This window comes from Lutra lutra, chromosome 7 (genome assembly GCF_902655055.1).
Source record: "Lutra lutra chromosome 7, mLutLut1.2, whole genome shotgun sequence".
NCBI classification, from domain to species: domain Eukaryota; kingdom Metazoa; phylum Chordata; class Mammalia; order Carnivora; family Mustelidae; genus Lutra; species Lutra lutra.
Window position 1 is genome coordinate 141,626,815 of NC_062284.1, and position 15,253 is coordinate 141,642,067.

Below are 15,253 nucleotides of genomic sequence, written 5' to 3' on the forward strand. Positions count from 1 at the left end.
GACTGTGACCCACAGTAAGAAATACATAGTAAAATCTAGAACACACACACACACACAGCTGAAACGAAAGTTTCAATGAATAATTGTCTCCCTCCCTCTGTATAATACACTCTAATAAATTCTGTCCTGTTTGATTTAAATATTTGCGATCCCCTCAAGTGATTTCATGACCCTCCCTTAGAAAAGCAAGAAGTTTTACAAAAGTGGAAGAGTCGTTGATAAAGCTGGGGAGTGATGGTCAACCCCAAGTTGGCAGATTAGCGTTATGGGTGGGGTTCCAGTTAAATATTGCTGCATAAGAAACAACCGTACAACATAGTGGTTTACACCAATAATGTATTATTAATTTTCATGGCTGGGAGGACTACACGAGCTCTCGTGCATCCAGCTGGGACTGTGGTCATCTGAAAGCTCGGCTGGGCTGGATATCCAAGACGGTGTCCTCCGAGGGCTGAAAAAGTGGATGCTGGCGGTCAGCTAGGCGGTCACCTGAGGCTGTCACCCAGAACACCTGCAGTGGCATCTCCGGGTGATGTGGACTTCTCACATTATGACAGCTGAGTTCAGAGAGAAAGTGAACCAAGAGTAAAGGTTCCAAGAAGCCAGAACCAAAAGCCTCTGAGCCATTAAAGGCTACGCCTGGAAGTGGACAAAGCTGTCACAGCATCATCCCTTGTCACAGATTCAAGAGGGAAGAAATAGACTTCACCCCTGCAAGGAAGGATGGAAAGACCACGTCGCAGAAGAGCTCATGGGATGGGAGATACGGCCGCATCCACCTGTGGAAAATACAGCCCTGCGGCAGTCGCTAATCGGAGACTTTCTCCCGCAGCTCGCTCTGGGATAGTGTATAGACCGCCTCACCTGCTCTGGGCTCCATTTCTCATCAACAGAAAAAAAGGGAATTGATTAAATAGGCCAAAACACTTTTTAACTCCAAACATCTGTGTTAAGGATAAAGTTGGGGAATACATACACTACCTTACATTTGTATTTGATGTAGCGGAAAGTCACCCAGCTCGCCTTGATTCTTGCTTTGTATTTGCCAAGCCCTGAAATGCCCCTACAGGTTTTCATATCAGGAAAAAAAAACAAAAACAAAAACAAAAAAAAAAACACCTCTTTTGCTCCCACCAACCTGGCAAAGTCATGCTGACAAGATCCTCACGGGCTGTCCTTGGCTTTCACTGCTCAAAGCCATCAGGACATGAACAAGGTTCTCTGAAGTACCCATTTGGTGAAAACCGATCAGAGGCACGGTGAGTATTTACAGTAGGCAGGGAACCACCTTCTCCCATCCGTCCTGCGCAAGCCACATGGGAAAGAAGCAAAAACTGCTAGGATTTTGTGAAGCATCACCTTGTCAGGCCTAGAGGAGGTAGAAAAGAAATGCACAGCCAGAACTACAAAAAGAACATCCTACCAGACTTCAAGATCAATTCCAGTATAAACCAAAATGACTGCTTTTCAGAGGGAATCGTATTTCTTGTCCACTGCATCAAGAAGCTATAGGCACTTAAAGTATTCGAATCTGTTCTCCTTCTCTTTGGATACAATCACTAATCTTTCTTCCTTCCTTTTTTCTTTGCTTTTTTTTTTTCTTTTTTTTCCCTAGGGATGCAACCTATTCACCTAGCACATAAAATACTCATATTGTGACACCCAGGCTTTAGAGCTTTACATGAGAATCAGCAAACCTTATTTTAGCCCAATCCAGAGAACGTGTGAAGCACGGAGGGAACTCTGGGCTTATTCCCCAGATAAGTCATTTATTTCTTTCCTCAAAGAAAAATCCAATATCCTGAGATCAGATGCATATTAAGCTTTGGTGGAAAAGAGCCAGACGGGGCTGGATTAACATGTTCACATTGGCATCTCCCTGTAGAGTGATCTGTGAGGATGCAGGGAGGCTCCGTGGAGGAATGTCCCACACCGGGCGGGGGCAGGGCCTCTGACCTGGTCATCAGCCACACCGTCTGTCCTGGAGCCGGGTGGAATCCACCTCACCCAAGCGATCCTGGAAGCACTTTCTGATTTACCGACTCCCGAGAGAGGCGTGCGTTTCTTTCATGCTTGAAGACACTATTTAACAGCAAGCAGAAGACGGCAAGCCCGGACTTCCTACCTATTCAGGACCCTCCTTCCCACCCACGGTCCTGCACACCCAGCTACACCATACAAGCCGAGCTGTTGCAGGTGTCGGGGTACACTGTGCTCCCTCTGCCTGTGACACCCTTCCCCACCCCACCCCTACTTAGAAGCACCTACTCACTTGAGGGTCCTGAGCCCAGGGCCCCCCACAGTCGACCCTCCGTGGAGTTTGCCGCTCCCACCCTGGCCCACACTCCCCAGAGCTCCCTGAACTGACCTTGTTGTGAGCTTTCACACACTACAACCTCCCTCACCAGCGTACCCGTCTCCTAAAGACGGGACTCCGATCTTTGTGTAGCTGGAAACCCAAAGAGCACCTCACACACAGAAGCTCCGGTACATTTTAATCAAATAACCAGAGAGACAGCAGAAAGAATGACCAATCAGCCACCAACTAGGCTGCAGCCTTTGTATCCCAAATTTGTATCCCAAATCCCAGGCTGATTATTTGGAACTGGCCTCCAAAGCAGCACCACCCTCTATCATAGATTCTCACAGCAGAAACCCAAGAGTCCTTCCTGGTACCTGCCTCCCCCACCCCTCCCCAAGTCCTGCCCACATCACCTCCAAAACAGGTCTTAAAAGCCCACCCACCTTTCCCCTTCCTCAAGGTTCCACCATTGCTGACTCAGATCCCCTTGAACAAAGGATGTGTTGCCCCAGCCAGCAGCACCCAGCCAGTCACCCCCTTCAGGGCCTCACCCAAGAGCATGTGCTTCCCAGAGCAGCCCCCAACCAGAGACTGACAGACAGGAGTCTGAAGACCCTGTCATTTCACCCAGCACGGCTATCGACGCTCACCTTTGGGGACATGGAGGTGCCGTCAGCCTGCGTCCCAGCTGGACTTCCTCCTTTGCACAGCCCTGCTGCTTCCCCTGCCCTTGCATGGGAATTTATCCCTCAAACTCCCAGCCCATCCCATTCCTGTCTGCATCCTGAGATATGCACCTGCCATGCATGGGGTCTGTGTAGGAGTCCACATGAGGAGCTGCCCCTCTAGTATATATATTGGGGTGCTGGGGCACCTGGGAGGCTCAGATGGTTGAACATCTGCCTTCAGCTCAGGTCATGATCTCCAGGTCCTGGGGTCAGGCTCTCTGCTCAGTGGGGAGTCTGCTTCTCCCTCTCCCTCTGCATCTCCCCTGCTTTTGCTCGCTGTGTCTCTCAAGTCAATAAATAAAAAAGTTTAAAAAAAAATACAAAATGGGATTGGGAGGGAGACAAACCATAAGAGACTCTTAATCTCACAAAACAAACTGAAGATTGCTGGGGGGAGGGGTAGTGTGTAGAGGGTGACGGGGTTATGGACATTGGGGAGGGTATGTGCAATGGTGAGTGCTGTGAAATGTGTAAGCCTGATCATTCACAGACCTGTACCCCTGGGGCAAATAATACATTATATGTTAGTAAAAATAATTAATTTTAAAAATCTTTTTTTAAAAAAATACAAAATAGATATTGGGGCACGGCAAAGTCCATTCAGGCTGCTATCACCAAACTCCACAGACCAGGAAGCTTCAATAGCAAAGGTTTACTTCGTACTGTTCTGGAAGCCCAAGGTCAAGGTGCCGGCAGATTCAGTGTCTGGTGAGAACCTGCCTTTTGGTTCCTAGGCAGCACCTTCTCACGGGGCCCTCACCTTGCAGAAAGCATGAGGAAGCATGCTGGGGTCTCTTTTACAAGGACACTAATCCCAAAGACCCTACTTCCCAGGATTAAGGATTAGAACTTCACCATATGAATTTGGAAGACACAAACATACAGTCCACTGCACGAGCTATGTCAAACTGCATTCTTAAAGGGTGTCCACTGCTGAAAAGCAGAAAACTATGAAAGCTTTTACACCACACAGCACTTCCTCCTCAATGCAGTTGTCCCAAAGATAGCTGATCAAAAAGCAAGAAGAAAGACGAGGAGGAAAGAAAGAGGGAAAAGAAGAAGGAAGACTTCTGGGGCTTTCAACACAGCACAGGACCCTGTGTAACGTTCTTCCTCCTCTCTGCCCTTTCTCCCACCTGTCTCTCTCTCTCTCTCTTACACACACACACACACACACTCACTCAGACACAGTTTCTGCATTCGGCTCATCTCCCCATGAGACCGGAGCCCTCTGAGGCCAGGGAGAGAGCCCACCCTTCTGTATAGTACCCACACAAGTCCCAGACCAGGCAATGATGGGCCGTAAGCTTGCGAGTGGTTTGCACTCACTCTTAATCAACCTTATTGATCGACATTTCTTTTGATTACTATAGCTATGTCATAAGTCTTGAAGTCAGGTAAAGTGACTTCTCCCACTTGATTCTTCTTTATCAAAGTTACTAGTTGTTCCAGTTCCTTTCCATGTCAATTTTATTTTTTTTAAATATTTTATTTATTTATTTGACAGACAGAGATCACAAGTAGGCAGAGAGGCAGGCAGAGAGAGAGAGAGAGGAGGAAGCAGGCTCCCCGCCGAGCAGAGAGCCCGATGTGGGGCCCGATCCCAGGACCCCGGGATCATGACCTGAGCCGAAGGCAGAGGCTTCAACCCACTGAGCCACCCAGGTGCCCCTCCATGTCAATTTTAGAACAATTTTGCCAATCTACAAAAATCATGCTGGACTTTTGATAGGCATTATAATAAACCTCTTTGTCAACGTGGAAAGATCCTCTATCTTTGTCATACTGACTTTCCTGACATGAAATCAGCATGTCTCTCCATTCACGTGACTTTCTTTGATGGCTTCCATCAGTATTTTGTAGTTTTCAGCATCTGAGCTCTGTTATTTATACCCAAATATTGTTTGAGAGTTTATAAATGGTACTTTTTTAAATTTTTTATTTCCATGGGTTCTTTGCTATTATGTACAAATAAAGTCATTTTGTGTATATTCATCTTGTCTCTTACAACTTTGCTGAGCTCTCTTACTCATTTTAGGAGGATGTTTTTGCAGATTCCGTGGGATTTTCTACAAAGACCATCATGTCGTACACAGGTATGCATTTGTTTTGATCACTGCCTTCTATTTCTAGTACATGATCCTAATATCCCATTTATAATCATAGTCTAATGTTTCCCTTTTAAACAAGTTTATGTAGAAAAAAAGTGAATTGATTTACACAAAATCAATAGATAAATAATCAAGTAGATAAATCATGTAGATAAATCATGGTAAAAAAAAGTACATACATGAGACCAAAGTTGTAATCTGTGGCACAGTGTGGGGAACCTTGCGTTCTATCATAATGCTCACACCGGCCCTACCGCACCAGGTGGGGCCACCTGGGTACAAGGAACGCTAGGAGGGAGCAGACAGGGACAGAGGCATCATTATTGCCGGTGTTAATTGAGTTTTTGCCAGAATCTGTATGGCACTAGCTCAATTCTTTTAAAACTCAGAAATTGGTCAGTTAGGTCAGCTGTAGGTAAAACTTTTGAATGAAGACTTTCCACGTTAAGTTGCATAACCCCGAGCATCTCCGCCAGCGAGTCTGGTAGACCAGGGTCCTCCTAACACACTCGCGCGAGCTCCTCTCTCCCATCGGTCGCCCTAATTAGCTTTTGTGCAAACAGTCTCATCAGATCTAATAAAAATCTCTCCCTCCGAGCAAGACGTTTCATGACATCACTCCCCTTGGGGAAGCTGGGAGGATGACCTTCCATTTGATGAAAGCGGAGGATTCGTTTTTATGGTCTGCCCCTGCTAATGTGTGTTTAGACAGAGCAGGACGATCAATACTAAGGAGAGGAGGCTGATTTGACTCACCGGAGTTGAGGAAAGGACCTTGCTACCCCATCCATTTTTATAAATCACTTTAAAGGCCTATCGATCTTTCCCTGGGCACCGAGGGGCACTAACTCCCCGGGCAGCAGCCTGTCAAGCCCCTTAACCCTTTCTGGTATCCTGCTCCCGGCCAGAGCCATTGGCTAGCAGACACTTGGGCTAATGCTCCCTCCCCAGGCCCAGAGTCTGGCTGAACCATTCACCAAGTGTGACTTTCAAGGCATTTGGGAAATAAGGAGGTGCCCTTCACCCCTATCTACGCACACAGGTGCACATACAAGAGAGCATGCGCACTTGCACACCTCATCTCATGCACGCCTACAGAGACCCATCCAAACCCAGCACCAAAATAAAGCAAAAGCACGAAGTGCGTATACAAGCAATAGGTCTGTACACCTCCTCTGAACACCACAACAAAGGGGCCGTTCACTGTCCCTCCAACTGTATTTTGCCTCAGTTTTGCACTCAGGAAGGTGGGACAGCGGTGTATAATGGGCTTCCTTCTGGGCCACCCCGAATTGCAGGGACAGCTCTGATCTGAGCCTCTCCCTTCCCCTGTTCCGAGATGTCACCCACACGTGTGACTGACGGTTCTCATCCACGGCCCCACCACGCACAGGTGCACCATGGAGACGGCGCTTGAGATGTCTCAAGTGGTTTTTAAAAACAGTCACTTAAAAGAGAGTTTGGGGATATCTTCCTAACTTAGAGGAGAGCTCTTCCCAGGAGCAGGTTCACCACAAAGCATTTGAATCCCAGCCCGCTGCCCTGCGTCTGTGACCTCCCACCTCAGTGGCTTGACGCGTCTCTACTTCAGCCACTCCCCGTGGCCCTTCATCTTTGGGGGGCATTGTGTGACACTGTGCGTCGGTGGGGTTGGGGTCTGCATAGGACTATGAAGGGATGGGGTCCAGCCAGCAGCTAGGAGCCCATGCAGACCTCAGGGTGCAAGTGGACCATCCGAGCTGTGGGTGCTGGGCGGCTTATGCAGAAGGGAGGGGCTGCCTCCATTGTCCCAAGTGCCTCTGAAGGGGCATCTGTTGGTGCAGGGTCCAGTGGACCCTTCTCGGGTTGGGGCTCGGGGCTTCCCAGGGAATAAGAAACAGGAAGTGGGCAGCAAGTGGGAGGGGGCGGACGTGCTCTGCCCTTGCACTAACCTTGAGGATGCCTTCGTCACAAAAAGGCTCCAGCTCTATTGCTTTTACGGAACTAAACCCAAAACTTCTAGCAGGGACAGGAAGTAGATATTGCCAACCACATAAGGAAAGGGAAGGGAGGGGAACGAAAAGGGAGGGAAAAGGTCCCTCTTTCCTGATCCTGCTCTGCTCCTTACCCCTTGCCCCTGTTGCTCCTCCTGCTCCCGCCTTGGTCCCTCCAGGCCACCGTCTTCCAATCTGGCAAACAGGGTGGCCCTCCCAAGGTACCAAGAGACAGGTCACCTCCCACCTTAACCCTCCGTCTCCTGCTGTGAAAAGGTTAAAATCAGATCTCTTTCTTAATGCTCAAGGTCCTTTGAGTCTGGGGGACTCCTTGCTCCTCAGACCCGGCCTGCCCGTGGCCACAAGCCCTATCCAGACCCCAGAACCTCGGGGTCTCCCCATGATGTCCCCCACACCTCCTCTCCTTCATTCATGTTCCTATCTCATCAGCCCCAACTTCAGGTGGAGAAACTGCAGTTTGGAGAGACTACCTTGTTTGCCCAAGGTCACACGCTGGGACATGTGCAGACCTGAAGGCCATGCTCTTTCTCCCAGAGGAAAAGGGTCAGATGGTGAGGCCTTGTCTCCACCCGTTTGTAGCCCAGATGGAGCAAAGGCAGCATGGCCTGCAGTTCCCGGGTGGTCCTGGTGTGCGGCCCAGCTTCTCCCTCCTTCCTGGGGTGGCCCTTGCCTGGTCACTGAAGGCCTCAGTCTCTTATTCTGAGTGGAACGAGACACAGTGGGCGGCTTACAGTGGCATCCTGGGTCTTTCATAGAAGTGCTGTGGCCGTCCGCAGGCAGAGTCCCGACTGCCCGGCTTCTCCCCACCTGGGGAAGTGGGCAAGCATTCGGGAGAGGAGGGGTACTTACTTGGTGTCCCTCGAGTTTCAGGGATAACTCTATCTGTGAGGCCCCTGGGATGTGACTGACTGACTGTGCACCCTGTGGGATTAGAAAAAATGCGTGAAAACGCTGGGAACCGGGAGCTCTGAGCAAATGGGGAGATTACGGTGACCAAAGCCTGGCTGCCCAGCTGGGGGGTGGAAAAGAGGGGGATTCGCGAAAGGGAAAGAGGCAAGGCTGGGAAGGAACTGGAAAACAGTGTTACGGGCTGGATTCCAGCAGAGAAGTGCTGGTCTGCACAACTGTTAGCTCACAGAAGACTCCATACCTTGCTGTGTGATCCTGAGTAAGTTCCTGAACTTCTCTGGACCCCTTTCCTACAGCTGTAAAATCAGAACATTGGGCTGGCCTTTTCGATCTTTCCAGGCATTAGAAGTCCCACCCATGTTCCCCCAAGTCTGCGCGCCATGAGGCACAGTCCCTGCCATCCTGGGAGAGGTCGTTGCTCCCACGTTCAACTGAGGCTCTAAGAATCGCGTTGTTCCCAAGGTTGCAGAACGAGATGGGGGGTTGGGCCAGGAGCAGAACCGGCTCCATCTGCCTCCAGGGCGGTGCCCTCCCTCCTTGCAGGCGCTGGCCTGAACTGGCTGGCCAGCCCCACAAGCCTCCCATGCTGGTGGGAGGCCCGCCAGGCACAGCCAGTGTGTCCTCCGCGGCGGCCTGTGCCAAGCGGCCCTGCCCAGACCGCACGAGGAGCTGGCCGTGGCCTGCCAGCCTGTTTCTCATTTAGAGCAAGCCCCGGCTGCAGCCCAGACATTCCAGAGGGGACATGCAGACGCCGATCCCGCCCATGGCTTGGGAAACCGGGCTGTAGGCAGCCCCGTGGTCAGAAAGTGCCACAGTGTTTTCCCTTCCCCGTCAACATTTTAAAAGTTGCTTAACCCCTCAAGGAGTTTGGGCCACTCTTTCGGGGGCCCTGACCCTGGCATTCAAGGCCCCTGTGGCCAGGAATACACGCGCATCTGCAGAGCAGGCCAGACTCCCCTGGGCCCCCACGCGCTTCTGCATGGGCCCTCCCCTGGGTCTGTGCGCACAGCCCGGTCTCCGCCTCGCAGACGGCCTCACCTCCAGTCGGGAGTCCAGAGGCTTCCTGGTGGAGGGGGCCTTGAACAACACAATGCCACTAACGTTGTGTCAGCTGCTGGCTGAAGTGAGGTCCCCGCCTCCTCCCAGGAAGGAACCGGTGGGACTGCTCTAACTGTCCCTGGAAGAATCCTACCCTTCACACATCCTTGAGTGAGTTAATTAGAGACTGCCTCCTAATGATGTAAGTAGTGCTCCTGAATTCTGCCCAAGTGGCAATTTGCCGTCGACATAAGGCTGCTGCCCGTGCTGCTAGCCGGCTAGGCATCGGGCACGAGGCTCGGAGCTCTTCCTGGCCGCCCCCTTCCGCCTGCTGCCCCAACAGCTGGATTACGCTTGCTTGGTCTGCTCGTCAAAATAAATTCTTTCTCCCACCAGGGTGCCATTTCAGCCCCCAAAAGTAGGGCTTTGTCTTCTTTCCCCTTATCTGTTTTTTATTTTTTTTCCCTTTCTGATTTATAAGTCCTTGCTAATGGGACCAGAGGCTTTTTAAAATGGTTCCCACCTATGGCATTCCTTAAAAAATTAAAAATAGAATTCTCATGTGATCTAGCAAGTCCACTTCTGGGCATAGACTCAGAAGAATTGAGAAAAGGGTCTTGAATAGATATTTGTACACTCATTCCTAGCAGCACTATTCCCAACAGCCGAAGAGCAACACAACCCCAGTGTCCGTCGGTGGGCGAATGGATGAATGGATAAGCCGCACACGGTCCAGCCAGACAATGGAATATTACTGAGCCTTCAAGAGGAAGGAGATTCTGATACCTGCTCCAACGTGGATGAAGCTCGAGGACACTGTGTTGAATGACATAAACCAGTCACAAAACACAGATCTGAGTGATTCCACTCGGTATGAGCTCAAAACCCTAAAGACAGAAGGAATGGGGGTTGCCAGGAGCTGGGGGAGGGGGACGGAAAGTTCACGTTTAAAGGGACAGAGTTGGCTTTCACAGGATGAAAGGTATTCAGGGGATGGACGGACGTGAAGGTGTTCAGTGTGTCCCCTCAGCGGCACACCTGAAAATGGTGAAGATGACCATTTTTATGTCATGTGTATTTTACCACAATAAAAAAAATGGTTAAAAAAAAAAAGCAACGGAGATGCCTGGGTGACTCAGTCATTAAGTGTCTGCCTTCAACTCAGGTCATGATCCTGGGGTCCTGGGATTGAGTCCCACATCTAGTCTCACATGCTGAGCAGGGAGCCTGCTTCTCTCTTTCCCTCTGCCACTCCTCCTGCTTGCTCTCTCTCTCTCTCTCTTTCTATCTCTCTGTCAAATTAATAAATAAAATCTTTAAAAAAAAAAAAAAGGCCATAGTTGTCCAGTCTCCCTGATCGGTGGCCTTCAGGCTGACAGGATGACAGGTCACTTTGATGCTGCAGAAATCAGCATCTCTACAGGACAGAGCCTCTCACATGTGCAGAGGCCATGCCAGCCAGGCTCAAACTGGGACCTCAGGGAGAGGGAGGGAAGTGACGGGCCCAGGGACATGCACGCTGCCGTGGAACCAAGCAAGACTGAGGGAGGGAACCTGGCCCTGACACCACATAGCGCTCTCTCTGCAGGACAGGAAAACATTCTGGGTAAAGGAGGATGCACACTCCCCTCCAGGAGACGGCCCTTTAATGAGGCAGCTGGGAAGGAAGCAAGTGCCTTTTTCTAGCACCGTTATAGCCTCTCCTGCCCCAAACCATGCCCAGGGATGGGGGCAGGCAGGGAGGAGGCCAGGCCATGGGTTATGAGCCCCCTGACCAGCTTCCTTCCATTGCCCCAGAGGCAGACCATGCTGGAAGTGCACAGGCATCTCCAGGGGTGCACATGGGTCTTCCTCCAACCACCCATTCTCCTTATCCAGCTCCCGGTTACAGGCTTGGCCGAAGACCTGCTCACCCCCAACTCCAAAGATGAACAAGTGACCCAGCCTGGCCAGTCAGAACACTGGAACCCCTACCATCAACCACAGGATATATGTGTTACCCAAATCAGAGTGGACTCCAGGACTTATTCTAAAATAATTGAGGTAAATAGTGTCTCTTTCCCCAAAGATAAAGGAGGGGCTGATCTCAGAGCTCCTATAGACCATCTTTGCCACCTTAGAGAACATGAAGTCAACATAAAGAAAAACAGGAAAGATAAAGAGAGCTTGCCACCATGCCTGAGCACCTAGATCTAGCCATACCTGAGGCTTCATTCATCCCCCACATTTTAATAAATTCCCTTTTCTTCTTAAGCCATTTTGAGTGGGGTTTCTGTCCCTTGCAAACAAAAGAAAATTCTATTTGATACAGAAACAGACTCTCAGAATTAATCCCTGCCGGCTTCCACCCACCGCTTTGCCCTCTCCCTGTGTGGGGCTAGCTCCTATAACACAAACCTGAAAACCTAAGTGGTTTAACACAGCCAAGGTTTATTTCTGACTCACCTCCCAGTTCACCGCAGAAGAAGGGAGGTTAGTGGGGGGCTGGCCTGGCTCCAGGCAGCTTTCTGGAGACCCAGGTTCCTTCCAACAAGTGGACCACTACCTCTTCCCCCAGTGAATGAGGTGCCAGAGCATGAAGAGAGGACACAGCTGTTCTTAGCAGCCCAGTCCAGAGGGGACAGTCACCTCTGCTCGTCCTCCACAAGTGAGAGCCTGGCCCAGAGAAAAGAGGCTGTCATGGGCACACAGCACCCATGTCTGTCTACCCTCATCCCTCTCCCCGTGCCCTGCCCCCATATGAAGCTGTTGACCTTCACAGCTAGACTCACACTGTTTGCCCCCTCCCCACCACCTTCCACCCTCCTCGACTCATCTACAGTTCCAGTGTGATGATCTAGAGGGTCTCTGCCCTCCCTGAAGGCCAGGTATGATTGACACTGCAGGGAACCAGAGCCCCACCCACCCTTAAAGTGTTTGTGGGGTGGAACAGGAGGGGGCTGGGCAAAGGCCAGGGGAGGGGTGGTTGCAAAACAATGTCCTTGGCATCTAGAATGCCAGCTGTTGCCTGATGACCTCTGTCTCTCCCTCCCCCAAAATGCCTCCATCACTACCCAGACAGGACCCTCAAATGGAGACCCAGAGAGGACTTATAGAATGTGGCCTGAACCCAGCTCATTTTACAGATGGGTAATATGTGAGTTAGAGGGCAGAGCCCAGATGCACATCCCAGGGACCCTGTCCAGGGCTCGACCCGTGGGCCATCTCCCAAGCCCTAATCCAGGACAGGACAGACAATAGAAAGGGCCCTGCATTTACAGATCCCCTGCTGAGTGTCCCAGCTTGTGGAAGTTGCCTTTTGTAAAACTGGGGTTCTAGATCCCACAATTAGTTCCCAATTCCACCAGATAGTAACAGGGCAGGTCCCTCAGAGAGGAGGCAGAGCGCGCTCAGGAGAGGAGGGCAGCCCGTCCACGGAGGAGCCAGGCTGCCGGCCAGACGGAGGGTCTCCACACTGCCTATCAATCACCTCCAGGTCCCGCCTGGATCCCCGGAGTGGATCCCGGAGCTCCTTCTCAGTCCCTAGGCAGCCAGGGAGGCAGGTGTGAGCTGGGCTGGTGCAGGATGGGGCCAGCAGGATGGGGACAGGGACAGGGGCGAGGCCAGGACCCAGGACAGGTTCAGAGGGATATGGGACATCACACAAGGGCTCAGCGGCCAAGAGGGAGGAGAAAAAGGGAGAGAGAGAGAAACGTGGCCAAAACAAAGGCACTGGGAAAGAAAAGCCAAGAACAAAGCCCACTCATATTACTAGTCAAAGACCCGTTTCTCTGTAAACTTTAATTCATCCACTAAATGTCAAGCGCGGTTGGCTGGGGCACCTTGTCCACACTTCCCCTGGTTATTAATGTGCACTTAGCGGCAGTGGGAATTAGAAGCTCCGTAATAATACCCTTTCCAAAACACTGCAGATGAACATTTCTGTTTGAAATTTAAGGAGAATTCTATTACGGCTGCAACACATTATGTGAAAGGCCGGCGTTGGCGGGGTTTCGCTTCTGCTGCACCCCCGCTGGGGGCTGGAGCTACCGTGCCAGGACCCAAGCTTGTGGAATGTGGCCACGCGCGGTCGGGGGCAGGGACACAGCCAACGTGGCCTGTGGAATTCTGCTCCCCCTGCCCCACCCCGCGAGGCCTCATCAGCCTTCCCCAGGGTTCCGTCCTCCTTTCAGGGCCATGCAGCGGGGGGGCCGCAGGGTGTCTGGGGACTGCCAAGCTCTTGTTCCAGCCCCAATCAACCCAGTGTCAGGAGGCCCCCTGGCTTGGGAGCTCAGAGTGTGAAAAATCAAGTCTACACTTTGTCTAAACTGACCTTCTTAATCCAAGACTGGGGTGTTGGTCACCTTGCATTTGTTTTCATTTCCGCCCACCCTGTGAAGGAAGATGACACGATTAGGTCCTGTTACACCTCACTGTGTCCTTCGAGGTCTCTGTTATCCCTCACCAGGACGCAGAGCTGGCCAGCCTGCCTGCAGTCTCACCCTTCCCATCCAAGTCAGAAAAACTCCTAGAGCCCAGATGGCACCCTGTAGCTCTCCAGCCCATTTCCTTAGCCACGAACCTAGGATCCTGCCACGGCCAGGCCATCCTGGCCTTCCCTGCCCCCAACTCACTCATATGGGGTTTCACCTCTCCATGCTTTGGTAGGACTGTGCAGCTCATTGCTCGGCAATGTGTATGCTTCCTTATACCTCAAGGCCTTTGCATATGTTATCTCTGGAAACCCCCCTCCTCCTCCTCCAGGCAGCCCCTCCTCCAGGAAGCCTCTGTCCCTCTCCCACTGCTCCCTAGGCTGGCTCAGTGCCCCTTTGTGGGCCCACAGCCCCATATAATCTCCACATAACCTCTGCCTGGTCCTGAGCCTGTCCCTCACTACACAGGTCCTTAGGGAAGAGACTAGGTTCCTACCATTTCTGTGTTGCCAGGCCCTGGCACTGGCCCTGGCACATAGTAGATGCCACTCCCCCCCCCAAAAAAAATTTGCCCAGTGAATGAAACTTGCTGAACTAGGCACAATCCCTACCCCGTGTTCAGGTTCACTGGACAAGCAGGGTGACTTTGTGATGCATGGGATTGGCTAGGCAGGGCTAAGTCTCCCAAGTTTCACTCCCTGTAGCCCTCTAATTCTGAGGGGCCCCAGAGATATCCTCACAGGACGCTTGGAGGGTGGACTGAAGTGGAAGTCTTTCTTCCACTTCAAGCTCAGCACCCTGGGTGACCACTTCTGTAGCTCACACCCACTGCCCATCTCCTGGCTTGCCTCAGCATGAAGCGAGGCTGCAACTGCCCCATCATGGCCCACGCACTCCTTCAGCTCTCTAGCCCTGGGCCACCGTGTGTTTTGCTTCTCGTTGCAGGGCTCCAGCTCCTTCAGGCAGGACAGCCTGGAGGACACGACCAGCACTGGGGGCAGCAACATCCATCCCCACACACTGCAGCACGGTTTCTGATTCCACCTGATTCTTGACGTCCCCACTTCCCACTTTGCATCCTGCTTCCCTTCCCAATCTCTGCTCTACAGACTGGGAGCTCCAGCTTCGGAAGTTAAGGCCAACAGATGCACAGGGACAGCATGCACAACTCCCACAGTGGTGTGAGGCCAGCTCCCTACAGCAGACCACGCACTTGCCAATGGTTCCACTCCTGGCTGATGGATAGAAGAAGATGGCCCTGCACCGGCTCAGCAATCAGACTGAGACATAATGAGAAGCTCCAACATGGGAAGACAACGTGAGGCAGAGATGTCAGGGAAAGTTCCAGAGAGGGGTGGCCTCTGAGCTCAGCCTCAAAGATCAGGAGTATCCAGTGGAGGCAGCCTATGGTCCCCAGGCTGAGGAAGGAGGCCCCATCAGAGCCAGGCCTCCATCGTGTGGGAGGATGTCCACCCAAGAGTTCTCAACTCCAGCTCCCAAGCCTGCGGGGTGATACTAACCCAGACCAGGGCTGCTTGGCCTTTCCCTGTGCCTGAGGTCCTCATGATCAGAGAATGAAGGTCAATCAATCCCAAGAGAAATCTGCTCAAGCCAAACATGAAGTTGGAGAGTTGGGTGCTGGCATTTTTTATGGAGAAAAGAGTCAAATCTGGGGTGAGATGCAGAAGTGGAGTTTGGCCATTCTGAAGGCAGAGTGGAGCTCTGCCTTGCTTCTAAGAGAGCATGGGAGATGGCAAGC